Source organism: Aegilops tauschii, chromosome 7, assembly GCF_002575655.3.
Source record: "Aegilops tauschii subsp. strangulata cultivar AL8/78 chromosome 7, Aet v6.0, whole genome shotgun sequence".
Lineage (NCBI taxonomy): Eukaryota > Viridiplantae > Streptophyta > Magnoliopsida > Poales > Poaceae > Aegilops > Aegilops tauschii.
Genome location: NC_053041.3, coordinates 60,766,613 through 60,781,964, shown reverse-complemented (window position 1 = coordinate 60,781,964; position 15,352 = coordinate 60,766,613).

Below are 15,352 nucleotides of genomic sequence, written 5' to 3'. Positions count from 1 at the left end.
TTGGGCGGCTGGAGCAAGAAGACCAAAGGTTGAAGAAGCACTACGGCCATTGGATGGACATCGTACGGTCACTGCAGTTAGAATCGTTCGTATTAACTAAGTTGACAAAGCCCTTGGTACGCGTCAACTTAGTAGGCCCACAGGCCAGCTTCCGAAACGGTGCGCCCCAGATGTCAGGGGGAGGAATCATTTTTTGGGCGGGTGAAGCTAGAATATCCGAGATTGAAGAAGAAGCACGGCATCCGTTGGATGGACATCTAACGGACACTGCTGCTAGAACCGTGTGTTGACTATAATAAGTTGACAAAGCCTTGCATACGCGTCAACTTCTTTTTTTTAGGGGACGTGTCAACTTAGTAGGTCCACAAGTGTGTGGGAGAGAACTTATAGCCTATTTGCGATTTGTAAGAATGTACAACCCATTTTTGAATTCTAATGGAATTTACTACAGCCCATTTACAGTTTGTTAAAAGTACAACCCATTTTCTAGCTAGGACAACGATTAATAATTTCAACCAACCGTTCAAGACAGAATTGAATAAAATTTCCCACATTTTGATGGGATCCGAAATATTTTTAACCCGAAATTTCTAGTCAGATTAAATATAAATTTGTATTACATAAAAATCTAACGAAACATTGCGCGTGCAACAATTAAAAAATAAGATTTTCAAAATCCATAAATAATATTTTATAAACTAATTTCGTGCTTGGTGCACTTTCTTATAGTTACTGCCCAGTTTTTATAATTACATCCCATTTATTATTTTTTAAAGCCCATTTTCCTGTTAAGCCTAATGCATCCCTCCTAGGAAAGATTTGCAGCACAGCGGGACGGAGAATAACAAGTTGACCTTGCCTGGGTATTCCTCAAAAAAAGTATAGTTGGGCTAACCATTTTCATCTTGAAAAAAATTAATATCTGGGCTGGATATCTATCCTGGGCTAGACGGGCCACAGCCTGCCCAGTTAATACCCTGCTCTCCTCTGAACAACAACGAAAACATCGCCAAGAAAAACTTTGTAGTGCTCACGCCTCAAAAACACAAATACTGCTTGAGCTGCTTGGTCCCAGCTGTCGGCCGCACCTTGTGCAATTCTCTCATTTATTGACTACATAGGTTGACAATGGTGTGGGACCGTGATGTCAGGAAACCAGGAGGAAGCAAAAAAAATATAGTTCTACATAATAAGGAGGCACTTGCATACGTACGACTATGACCCTAGTGGGTCCCTACTGTCAACCAGTCAAAATAAAGTCATCTCCTGAATCCTCATGTTCATTGACCATGTTAACAATGCTCGGCTCCACGATGAGCGCAACAACTCGAAGGACGACGGAGAGGACCTCGCGGGCCCTACGGATGGTCTGATACATCGCCCGCTGCTCATTCAGGAAGCCAGAATCATCGGACACCTATGAGCACCTTGGAGAGACTGAGACGGCATGAAACGGTAAGGTCGCGCTTGGGAGCTCTGGTCTATTTCACAACTGTATTAAGATACAAGTGTAATTTACTCGTCATCGGAAACAACGCGTAAAATACAGGCGTAATGAAACCGAGGGACCGAGGTCTCTAAGTACAACCGGCGGGTTACGCGTGTAATTTGAGAGACCGGTGTATATTTTACTAGTCGAAATCGACCAACCAAGCGCTTCGCCCGAGACCATCTGCTTTTATTTACAAGCGTCAGTTCTACAAGCGGTTTTGGTTGGAAAACGACGATCCAATCACGGCCTAAGATGATGAGTTGGTCCAAAGATCATATGGTTTCACGTCTAACCTACCCGACATATCGTATAGGCTATGAATGAAACATAAGACGATGAACTTCTTAAGCACGGAAACAACAGAAGAGGATGATCTTCCTAACAAGCAAATCACTAGCATTAGATCGACATGCAAAACAATACGAAGCATTATTCTCAGGAGGCACGGTGAACAGCTCATGATGCCGCATGCCACAACATTCCAAGCTCAACTTTGCAATCAAACACAAGGCCTGGCATTACATAGACAATATTGAGAACAAACTCTAAAAATATCTTACATAAGTCAACATTCATGTGACTATGCATCTCAGCAGAGTAAATATTTACTTCTGAACTGAAGACAGGAATAGGAAAAAATGATCGACATTGCTCACAGCAAAAGGCATCCCACTCAAAAATATCAAATGCATGTCTTCTGGCTAACATCAATCAGCAAAAATTGACAAGGTTTTCCAATTCCAATATTTTAAACTAATGTCAACTTTGACAAGCTTTTCCCATTCAAAATATGTAATGCCTATGATTGTGGAACGGGCAGGGTTTGTCATCTGATAGTCCGGTGGCTCAACGTGAAGACGAATGATTAGAGAACCATTCGATGTATTGTGCATGATGAAGTATTATTATGGAGGACATGAACCATCTGAACATTTTGTGCAGTTCCACTAAAATCAAGCTGAGCATCCCTGTGGATTTCGTATTTATATGCTGCCAGAAAACAAAGACACATCAGCACACACATGAATATTGGCCCCAGTGTCAACCCACCAATCGGTGGACTAACAAAATGAAAGTACGGTAAACAGATTACCATACCTAGATACCCCATGATTGTTGCTTAGAGTGACATTGATAGACTTGGAGTCCTGTCCTGGCTTCTTGGTACTTGTTGGGCACTTGTTTGCCCAGTGTTCCTCCGAACCACAAGTAAAGCAACCATCTCTCTTTTTGTCTTTCTTCTTACCCTTCTTAATGGCCGACGCTGGCAACACCATTCAAACATATAGTCCGGTGGCTCAAGGTGATGACGAATGATTAGAGAACCATTCGATGTATTGTGCATGAAGAAGTATTATGGAGGACACAAACCATCTGGACATTTTGTGCAGTTCCACTAAAATCAAGCTGAGCATCCCTGTGGATATCGTATTTATATGCTGCAAGAAAACAAAGACACATCAGCACACACATGAATATTGGCCCCAGTGTCAACCCACCAATCGGTGGACTAACAAACTGAAAGTACAGTAAACAGATTAACATACCCAGAAGCCCCATCATTGTTGCTTAGAATGACATTGACAGATTTGGAGTCCTGTCCTGGCTTCCTGTACTTGTTTGGGCACTTTTTGCCCAGTGCACTCCACGTGTTGTAGAGTTTTCCTGTGCTCTCTGCAGACTAGTCATGTCACCAACGTTTACTGATACTCTGTAAAGATTCTCGATCATTCCTTTTGTAATGTAGCGCAAATAGTGTCTGCTTCTTTCTGCAAAGTGGTATGACCAACCGGACCCACTAATGCAGCAGTTTGCCTTAGACACATTGGCTCCTTTTGTGCAGTTCAACTAAAATCAAAGTCGGAATAAAACGGAGCTTTAATTTTGATATCCCTGTAAGCAACAAAAGGTACAAGGGAAACAATTACTGAGAAATAACAGTTGATGACTTGTACTCCCAGAAGAAAAACATCTACTGATCTACCTTATCTTAATGGGAAACAAAGCAGGAGAGTAGCAATTCTCAATCAGTGTGATTCATTCATATTAACTGAGACACTATCTTAACAATGCCTTGTTTCAACATGTATAAAGAACGGCAAAGCAGAAAAGTATCATTCCTAAAACAATGCGACTGATTCATTTTAACAGAGACATTATCTTAACAATACCTTGGTTAAACGTGTAGAAAGAACTACAAAGAAGGATAGTACCATTTGTAAAACACTATAACTGATATATAATAACAGAGACATTATCTGAACAATACATTTCTTAAACATGTACTCCGGCCGATCCCTAACAGAAATGGTACTCCCGCCGATCCCTAACAATTGTTGTAGTTTTGAACTAAGATTCAGTAGTTAATTCCGAGGAAAGTCGGTACTGACCTTTCAAGACCAAGATTTGAAACAACTCGTGAGGAAGACCTCAGAGAGATCTCAACACATATATGGAAATCCGGTCTCATTTTGTGCAGTTCCACCAAAATTAAGCGAAGCAAAATGTCGCAATGGCAACAAGTTGAATAGATACCCCTGTTTTAAGAGAGGCAAAGAAGGAATCAATTACTAGCCAATAAAGGAGGATGAAACATGCAGCCACAAAAATGATAATACCGCCAATCCCTAACAAGTGTTGCAGTTTTGAAATAAGATTCAGTAGTTAATTCTGAGAGTGGCATTGCTTAATTTTACCAGCGGCATTAGATTAACAAAAAGCATAAACAGTTCCAGGGGAGAGTGGGCACAACAACAACATGTGCTTCCATCTACTTATAAAGGGGGTGATGCAGAGTTTGTTGTAACAAAGCAACAAGCATAATGTCTGGGTTGGTCCCATTTTTGTTTACTACTTAATGGGAAAAGACATCAATACAATAGCTTCAATTCAACATTTATTTAAAACAGTACCAATACAAGTAGCACGGCATCTGAAAACACACTGCACGATCATGTGGATGAAGGAAAGTACCAAACTGTCATGACGCACACAAGATCACGTACGAATCTGCCAACACGAATAGGAAATCCAATCTTGTTTTGTGCAGTTACTCTGAAATCAAGTAAAGTCGCCGGTGTGACATTTAAGTTTGCTATAGCAACAAGTTGAATAGATATCCCTGATTTAACAGAGGCAAAAAAGGAAACAGTTACTGCCAATGAAGGAGGATGAAACATGCGACCACAAAAAGAAGCATCTACCTTATCTTGATGGAAAACAAAGTATAGGACAGTAGCACGGTTGCATTGATTCATATTAACAGAGAAATTCTCTTAAAATAGTTCAGTAGTTAATTCTGAGAGTGGCATCGCTTAAAATACAATAGCTTCAATTCAACATTTATTTAAAACAGTATCAATACAAGTAGCAGAACATCTCAAAACACACTGCACGATCATGTGGATGGGACATGGGACATGCCAGCACCATGTGCGTCCACACGTATAAATGGGTGATGCAGAGTATGTAGCCAAGCAGCATATCTGCGTTGGTCCCATATTTGTTCTTTTTAAAACTTTTTCTGATGTGAGGGCAGCAATCTAGTCCTGCACAAACTACCCGACCCCCCAGTTTCTTTCCCTTTCAACAAAGAGTTCGGTTCCTTACAGATGTGTGTACTGGGTTACCCCCTTTTTCCCTTTTCGACCAACAAAGCAGCTGGATAACTAGTCTATACTACTTTCCCTCCCTCCTCTCCTCATTGAACCACGTCCTAGATTCATGCTCCACCCCACCGCACCCTTCTTTCCTCTTTGAACCAAGACCTAGATTCGACTACAGAATCGAAAAAGATCAGCATGCAGCTAGACCAATAACGGTTTCAAAGAAACTTATACCTTAGGGTCGTCGGGATGTGGCAAGGCATGCGGCGGGAGGTCGGATCTGCCCACACTACGTACGGCAGCAAGGACGAAGGGGTCGGTGGCCCTCCCGCACAGGCGCTGGGTGAAAGAGAAATGCGCAGCCGGCAGTGGATTGCCTCCCTCGCCGAAGGCGATAGAGTGAACGCTGCACCTCCTCCCCTTCCCTGTGCGACGGGATCCGGACGCCTCCTTCGCCAGCTGTCTGTGAGGGGGGTGAGAGAGACAGAGGCCACAACACAGTCTTGTTTAGATCTGGTGAAGAGGGTGAGAGACAGTGAATATAGCAAACCCTAGCAAAGGAACGCTGAGCCTCCAACGTATATATATATATATATATATATATATATATGTAGTGAGGCGAGAGTGTAGAGAGTGCAAACCCTAGCGAACAAGCGTTGAGGCTCGATCTTATATATATACTGTAGTACGGACTAAGCTCCGGTGCCTTAACTGCACCTGCTTTTGGTTGTATGACAGGTGGGCCAGCCACATTTTGGGCCCACCTGTCATAAACCCAAAGGCAGGTGCACTAAAGTCAATGAAGTTGCGTCCATATAGTACTCGTGTATATGACTAATATATAGTGGAGTGGTTTTCTTATTCTCTCCATAACAATCATTTTAAATTGTGTAAGTACAAAACGAAACTCTTTATTAACGTACCAGTGAAGAAAACTACTACTCCCTCTGTTCCTAAATATTTGTCTTTCTAGAGATTTAAACAAATGACTACATACGGAGCAAAATGAATGAATCTACACTGTAAAAAAATGTCTATATACATCCGTATGTGATAGTCCATTGCAAACCACTTGAAAGACAAATATTTAGGAGCGGAGGGAGTACTTCCGATGAACTGACGATCCACGCGTCCTGGACGCACTTCCTGTCCTTCACGTGTGGTACACTACCCTCCCTTAAGTGAACAACCACACATGCGCCAAATAATCAGAAACGTGAGAGTGTGTACAAATAAAGAATTTTAATTTCAATTATCAGAAAAGTTTGAGAGTATGTACAGTTTGCCCTCTCTAATAATTATGGTTTGTTGTGTTCGGCCTAAACTTGGTCAAACTTTACAAAGTTTGACTTCAGTCAAATCTAATGTGCGGACTAAATAAAAATGGAGGGCTACTACGTCCATCCGGGTTTTTAGTCCACACCATTTTTTTATCAAAGTTAACTAGCGGTGTTGCCCGCGCATTTGCGCGGCTAGAACTTTTGTTTTCCATTATAACCTATCAAATCTACAAATTATGTGGAAATTTTCTGAAATATTCTATAATTAAAGAATGTTAGAGCTTTTTTACTTTTGATTTCTGCCATTTTATTTTGCATCTAAGTGTAGTTTTGAGAAAAATGAAATGATTCATCACATATTGACATGAAATGGTCGTTTCTTTTTGAGTAAAATATTTTGTATTATTCTCTCATGTTCTATAGTTATACTTGATATTATGTTTACCATAAGTATTTTCCCTTGTGTCAAAAATTAATTAAATTTATTTTTGCCATCCCTATGACACTAAAATTTCATCTAAACCATAGAAAAGATAAAGAGACAAACATATGTCTCGAGGAAACATGATAAAAATTAAGTTGGTTTTCCATGTCCAAATGTATTTTTTTTGCCAACACATCCATCCGTCATTCACAACATCCAAGCAAAACCATATAATGACTTAACAATATTCATATTTCTCTCTCCTACTTCTCTTCCTCGGTCGATATTTCAGCCCTAGCCAAATGTTATAATTGGTATATTATTTAAGATCTCTAGGAAATGATTGTAGTTGGAATGTGCATCTTGAGTTAATATGATCGAAGTCTTTAAAAAATCTTTTTGTTGAATGTATTATTATTGCTAAGGATGTCATCTTGTGATAGATATTCACCAGTGGCATGTTACTATTGTCCTACCACAAGAAACCATTTCACTGAAAATTAAATGCCTAATCATTATGTCTACGTGTCACAACTGTGTGTGTGGGATTGTGGTTTCCTGATAATACAATTCTATGCCTCTCGATCTTCCACGGGTGCTTCCAGATGGATGTGATAATACTCTCTTACTTGAATTGTCTATGTAGCCTAACAATCTAAGATTGAGTAACTATATTTGTATGCTCCTAAAAACATGCGATTAAATTGTACCATTTTTTAAATTTTTGTCGGAGGTTCTGTTTTTTGTTCATGATGCTATGCAATGACAATTTACTTGTATGTTCAACTTACAGGTTATATTTTATACTAGAGCTAAATTCATATAATAAAAACTGATTTACCAGTTTATTTTTATTCATTATTTTAAACTTCACATCTAGGTCAAGTTGTATTGTTTGTCCAACTAATAAGATAAGTTTCTAATATTACTATTTTGAAAAAACCAACTTGAATCTTGATCAACCATGATTAATTGTGCATATGTAGATTTTAGGATAGAATGAAAACTTAGTTTGCTTCTCTATTTATTTGCATGACTCCAATATGTCAAACGTGGTTGCCATGTCTAGGCTGTTCTGATGAGTTTCTATTATTGGTTGGCTTTGTTGAGTTTGTATGCCCATCCATCAGACGTATGTAAATATATGTGGCTATCACTCGTGCATGGATAAGTAGTATGTGCCTACAAATAGAGAAGATCAGGCAAAGAGGCCGAGTTGGACCCGACGAAGATAGGCTAGCGTGAAGAGCCGACGTATGGGCAGCAGCAGCCCGCAAGAGAAGTGGTTTGGTCGAGTTGTGCGTGCATCCATCTATCATCCTGTCGGCGTCGCCGTCAAGGCGACCAGACGCTAGCTGCTGGGTGCCACCTTTTCGGGTAGAAGCCAAACAAAACAGTGCTTTTTTTTTACTTCTTCGGCCAAGACCAGGATTATAGTTTGTGCTGCCTGGAGACCAGGCCTGCCTATGCAGTCGCATGCTTTTTCTTTTTAATGCTTATATATTGGTTTTGTATACATTAATTGTAGACTGCTCATAGGGGTAGGGTGTGCGTGTGTATATTCATAGGGGTGAGTGTATGCGCGTGTATATGAGCGTTTGTGTCTGTACTGTTGTTCAAAAATTAATTGTAGACTCCGGTTTACGTGCTAATGCTCGACTTACTTTTTTCTGAGAAGAAAAATGATCAACTTAGTTGTATGTGATTGATATTGTGTGTAGCTTTCTCATTTTTTAATCTCAGCCGTTTTAACTGTAATCAACGAATAATATATTTAGCAATGTAAATAAATCTGGTGGCTTGTGTGATACTTGCATGGTAGTACCTAGCCTAATCTAATCTTCCGTCACCTGCCTAATCACACATCATGTTTCATTAGGTAGGATATTTAAATTTATAGGAAATCTTATAATCAATTTACATTATGCGTCAAAATACTTGCCATTATGTGTCATATTTATATAGCATAGGATGTAATATGATATCTATTAATTTAGTTATAAAATTCATCTCATAAAACATATCGTTCTAATTTTCCACTGTGAGCTGCGCGTCTTCCTCCTATTACTATTCATTTTTTGCTTTTATCCCCTACAATAATTAAAATAATTTTTGGCCTGTATCATTTTCTTTGTCCAAAAAATCGTTTGGTCCAATGCTTCGACCATTGTACTCATAGATATGTCAAAAAAAATGTTTTCTACTATAGATGTGTAAAAAAAGACTTTGTTCCTGACCATACAAAGCTGCATGATACAGTGTGTGTTCGTCAATTTATTTAAGCAGTACGACTCTCGTCTATTTTTAACGTATTGGAATTGGACTCTTGTCTAGGCTGCCTGGAAAGTGGGAACGTATGTTACATAGCCGACGTTTCCTTTTTTTAACAGGCGTGTATTTTAAGCCGTGTAAGACCTGGACTCCAAATCATCACGGCTAGTTGGATGCGACACGGAGATGTGCATCTTTCAACCAAACACAACCGTTATTTTCAGTCTTTTTTCTAATGTTACATCTTAACCGTTCGTTTTCTATCGTTTTAATAATATAATAGATAGCTGGACAAATAAAATTACTGGGGAGCTGGAGACAAAGTTGTGAGAAGGCTTAGAAATCAATACAAAACTTATGCTCTTAGTATCAACGTCGATCCTTCTTCTAGGAAACATTTGGTTCATAGCCAATTGTGTGATAAAATTGCACCAACGTGAAAGACGACTGCGTCTCCAACGCAACCAAGGTGAACGTAAGAAGGATATCATCTTTGTGGGTAACAAGCAAAGAGCACCGATGGAAGACAACTTGTTTTTCATTGAAAATCGATCAGTTTCACCAGCCGACGCAACCATGAGCATCGATAGGTCATCGTGGTGATGCATCATCCATTTGGCATCAAGTTTGGGTGAGGCACCTATGAAGTTTGACAAATCCTCACTGTGCTCTGTTTCTTCTGAGTAGTCAAGCTCGAGGAAGGAAGAACCACGTGGCAGAGGACAGTGAGGCGGAACAACAATAGCCATCCAATTTTGTGCAGTTCCACTAAAATTGAGGAAGACATGCCCGGGTATGGAGATACGCATCGTTGTTTCCAAAAATATAAAAAAGGGATATAGTGTTGTTACTTTGTTTTACAAGATTAACAACGACATCTCAATTGTCAATAAGAATTATGAAAAGTACACCAACAAACAGAAGCATCATGATTATCTTGATGGGAACTAAACCAGGATACCCGAGAAAAAAAGCATTTCTTCATTTAACCAGTGATAGTATTAGATTAGCAGCAGCAATAGGAGCATATGGACAATGACCGCACAACCACCATGTACTTTTTGTCGAAACAAAATGTATACCTCCACCAAGGCATAAATCAGGACAACTTTTCGAGTGGCATTTCCTCTATAATAGTAGGTGATGTTGGACCAGCCGACGAACCCTAGCTACTATACATGGGGAGCTGGGGAGTAGTCGCATAGAAGAAAACCTGCATGCAGCGACCTGGGGAGCTGGACTAGTACAAAAAGTTATATCTCAGGTGGGCGAGATGTCGCTTAGGCGGGTGGGCGGGATCTGCCCACACGACGGCAGCGAACAAGGGCGCGAAGGACCTTCGTCCGCGCCAGCGCCGGCTCCGAGAGGACGGTGCGCATCGGCTTCCTCCATCGCCGATGGCGACAACGTCAACGATGCACCTCCTCACCTCCCACAGCGGACGAGATTCGGCCGGATCTGTGACCACCGATGAGGAGAGAGATAGTGTGGACTCTATCATCTTGTTTTGATATGGAGAGGGTGAGAGAGCGAGATGCGAGAAACTCTATCAAACAAGTGGCTATAATGGTGTAAAACAATCTCTCCATAGCAGTGGTTTTAAATAGAATAGGCGCGTTCCTGGAAAAAAGAAACGAAAACTGGCGGACAATTTTTTAACGTACCAAGGAAGAAAACTCGATCAAAAACACACCCACGCTTCCAGGTCGCGAGAGTCGTCGCGCACACACATATACACATAGACATGCATATCCGTGTTTACATAAAATTCCATTTCCATCTCCATCTCCAATCATATTTGTCCAACTGGCACATTTTTTACGTTGTTAATTATATACGCGGCAATATTAACGTCAACATCTCTTGTTTGCGCGCGTCCGGACCACTGCGACGGCTGCTCCTGACCAACCCGAACCCTCTTCATCACCCGTGCGTGCTTCCCGCCCGAACCGGTCAGTGCTGCATTCATGCCCGGCCAGAGCGGACGCGACCTCTCACTGGCGCCGGCATTGAAGCGGCGCGCCGGCCGAGAGAGCGTCGCCCGCGCCGCTTCCTGGTGCACGCGACTGCTCCGCGTTCAAAGGTCGCAATAGCCGGCCACAACATGCATGAAAAAGTTCTTGGGAGTCCGTGCTACACCTAGTTGTCCTCCCCCAACTCGTCAATCTCTTCCGGTAGTACTAGTACTCCATAGCGCGATCCATCGACAAGCAGGCGGGAAGTTATCGTATACTCGGTTTGCGGTGAGTGGCATGCCGAGCGACCGTGTGCGGTCGAGCCGTGGAGGAGGGTGAGACACGAACGCGAAAGACGTGATTTAAACGTTGGTTTTGCTCGATGGCGTGATCCAACGAAATGAAACGTTGGTTTCTCTCCGTTTTCATTTTTTCTCCGAAAAAACGGAAACTTTCCACTACATTTTCATTCCTACTCCAAGGTTACCCCGTTACAACATTCCATCAAATACAAAGAAAAACTAACACGCATGCTGATGCATATCAATGATTCACATATCATAGCCAATATTTACTTCACACCTAAAGACAAAAGTTGTGAGAGCATGTACGAAAGAAAAACTACTGATGGGGTCACTATGACTTAAACCCTAAACCCTAAACAGGATTTAATTTCCTGGCCAGGTAGAACCTGTCGAAGGAAAGATGGCTGGCACCCTCGGATCATACGATGCTTTTATGCAGTTCCACTAAAATCAAGCTGAGCATCCCCAATGGCAAAGATATTGAAGAAGTGTGATTAGAATAATAGTACTGGCACTAGTTCATGAGACATAAACTCATCACAAGTATAAGCCGGTAGAAGTAGAGAAAGATCGACATGGAGATGGAGCTACGTGGGGAGCTGCGGCAGTGGAGCAAACCGGCTCCAAAAGGAAGATGGACTACCTGGGACGTCGGGCTGTAGCTAGAAGGGCGGTTGTGATGCGGCATCGGCCCATACCGCGGTGACCCCCGATTGGGACGCACCGACTGTGGATTTTCTCCCTCGCCGATGTCGACCGCGTCTACGCAGAACATTATTCCCTTCCCCAGCTACGGGATCAGGCCGGATATGTGACCAGCGGTGTGGCCACCGTCGTTCTATGCTTGTGAAGAGAGCAACCCAAGCAAGCAGGCTTGTAGCTTAGGCTCCTGCTAGTGTATAAATAGTGGTTTTCTTTTTCTCTCCATATCAACCATTTTATATCGCGTACGTGTCATTGAAGAGTGAAATGATGGTTGCTTCTTCCGACTAACTTACTGTGTGATTTGACTGCTCCTTTAGTGCCCCCTACACGTACTCCCCCTACATGTATGCAACAGTCACACGTACACATGGACCCAAAAACGCGCGCGACGCCCTAATGCATGCATGTCTGAGCACACGACGGAACACACACGGTCACGCTCAAGTGCTCAACCTACACGTTCATGCACACACATACTCAGCCAGGGTGAGCTAGTGACCATATAAACACCGGAAAATGTATATATTGAGCGCAATGAGCGTATTATGAAGTCCACTTACCGTATTTTTACAAATATACAGTGACAGACATTGTATTTATCTCGTTTGAAATTAAGCCATATTAACCGGAGAGGAGGCAATATGGACTAGCATTACTTTGTCATGTCCCGTCAACTTGCCGAACGAGGAGAAGCTTGCAGGACGGGAGAAGCTTGCGCGCGGTGGCTCGCAGAACAAGGAGAAACTTTTGACTAATGCAAGATGTCCTTCGCTCAGGCAGTGGACGTGCAACAGTTAATTTTATGTCAGATTGCCAGAAGCATACACTATAGTAGTACTATTATTGTTGCACTTCCCGACGAGGCGAACAACCAAGCGCAAAGTTTACTAGTACGAGTACTACTACTATAGTCTATAAAGGTACTATACTAGTACTAGGAACCGGATGGAGGAGCGTCTGCACTCTTATTATATTTTTAAAATGTGATGAAGCAATCTTCAACGCATTTGGTTCTCTTTGAGGGTTCTCGCATGTGATAATGGAAGTTGATTGCATGGAACACTCGCCATAATTCTCGTTTAATTCTGGCTCATATCCTGTCACAAATAGGAGCGCTCAGTAATATTTCCTCTTTTTTTGTTATTCAGCATGTAAACAGGTAAGCAAACCTTGCGACGCATCTTTGTGCGGACCGTGCTTACTGCACTTTGAATGTGGCCGAGAGCTGGCTTGATGAAACACCTTGCTTCCTACTTCTTTTTTTGCGGGGTACCTCGCTTCCTAGTGACTAGTGTCTTGGCTGATCGTCCTAAGAATGCTTATATATGAATAAAGCTCTCTCATTTACCCGCAAAAAAATTAAGCCATATTAACCGGAAAGGAGGGAGTATGGACTAGCACTACTTGTTAGTGTGTCCCGTCAACTCGCAGAACGAGGAGAAGCTTGCAGGATAAGGTGCAGCTCGCTTACGCCTTTTGACTAATGGAATGTACCCTCGCCCAGGCGGTGGACATGCATCAGTTCATTCGGTGTCAGATTGCCAGAGGCATACACTGTAGTACCGAACATGTGGAGTACCATCATTGTTCGACTTCACAAAGAGGCGAAGAGCCAAGTGCAATGTTTAGTAGTACGAGTAGTACTACTACTAGAACCACATGGTGGAGCCTCTGTACTCTTATTTTTCTTAATCTCTAATAAATTACACATTTATTCCGGAGAAGGACGGAAAACGGCAGCCCAACATGTAATGATGATATCGATCAACCATGCTCGAATATATCTTGGCCTCCGTGCGAGCCCGTCTGTGTGTTCTCGCTCCTCGTCTCTCTCAAGGAACGGCGGGTTGGCCATTTGTGACACCCAAGTTTTTATTGGGATTTTTCAAATGATTTTATTTGACTTGAGGGGAGTGATTTAATTTTTTTTTCTTCAAGAGAACTCTCACTCTCAAATATTTTTCTTTATGGCAAAAGTTTTATTTGGATTCAACCAAGATCTGTCTTTGGTCTTGGAGGTTCTTGCTTTTCACTTGGACTCAAGACAAAATATTTTCACTTGGGAAATGACTTTTGAAAATCTCCTTGAAATTTGCACTATGGCTTTTGGAAAATCCTTTGCCACTTTCAACAATTCCTTCTTGCCATGGCCTTAGTGCAAATCCCCTCTCCTAACCCTTTCCTCACCTTTGGATCATGATTTGCATCAAATCCAGCAAGTTGAACCTCCCCATGTGATTATTTCCATTTATATTCTATTCAAATAAATGTCTGCCTTCTTTCCTAGCACTTGGAGATTTGCAAAGGAACTCCACTTTCTGTCTTGATTTTTGCTCCCAAACCTTTTTCTCCTCCTAGTCCTTTAAACCCTCAACCAAGAACCATGAAGAAACACTGGTCTTCAGTTCAAAATTTTCAAACTACACCTGCTGCAAGTTTGGACCAGATTTGTCAAATTTGGTGAAATTCATTCAAAACCTTCTCCAAAAATTCCATGTAAAATCAGGTAGCATCTGGGTGCATTGAGTGGTCACCTCACCAAGTTACAGCTCCAGAAAAATTTATCTCATTGCAAAATCCTCCTGTCGAACACCTGCAGTGCACTGTCTGTATCAAGTTAAGAAAAATTCAGAGATTCAGTCAGTGGCTTGCTGTCGTTTTCTTCAGAGAAGGACGTCGATCTCGCCAGTACCACCGCGTCGCCTTGCTCCTCGTCCCCGCCCTCTTGTTCCTGCACCGCACGAATGCCTGGCGCCTTGCGGGCGTCGGCGACGAGCAGCAGAAGGTGCGCCGCCCCGTGACCGACGCCGGCGGCGGCTTTGCGGACGCCAGCGGGAGACAGGGCGCCGACGACGCCACCTAGCGCCGCCCAAACCACCGGAGCTCGCCGCGTGGCCTTCCACTCCCCCGAACGCGCTGCCGCTCTCGTCGTGAACCGCAGGGCGCGGAGCGCGCTCTCTGCCGCCGTTGAGCCCGTGCGGTCACCTCACCGTGGACCGACGCCATTACGCCAAGACCGACCCCGTTTAGCTGTGAAATGACTCCAGTAACCTCCGCTGATGCTGCCTGGCCACTCAAACCTCCTGCCAATCCACTGCTCCGCCGTAATCGCTCGCCGGAGATTCTCCGTTCACGGCCACCCCGTCGATCTGCCTATAAATAGAGGCCCCGAGCTTCAACTCGAGCACCCACCATCCCTGCACTCCCCCTAGAGCAAGCCTAGCCACTGGTAGAGCCTCGAGGAGGTCTCCTTCCTCGACTCCGGCCGCCGCGACCCGCCACGGGATCCAGCCCGATTCGCCCCCGTGTGCGCTC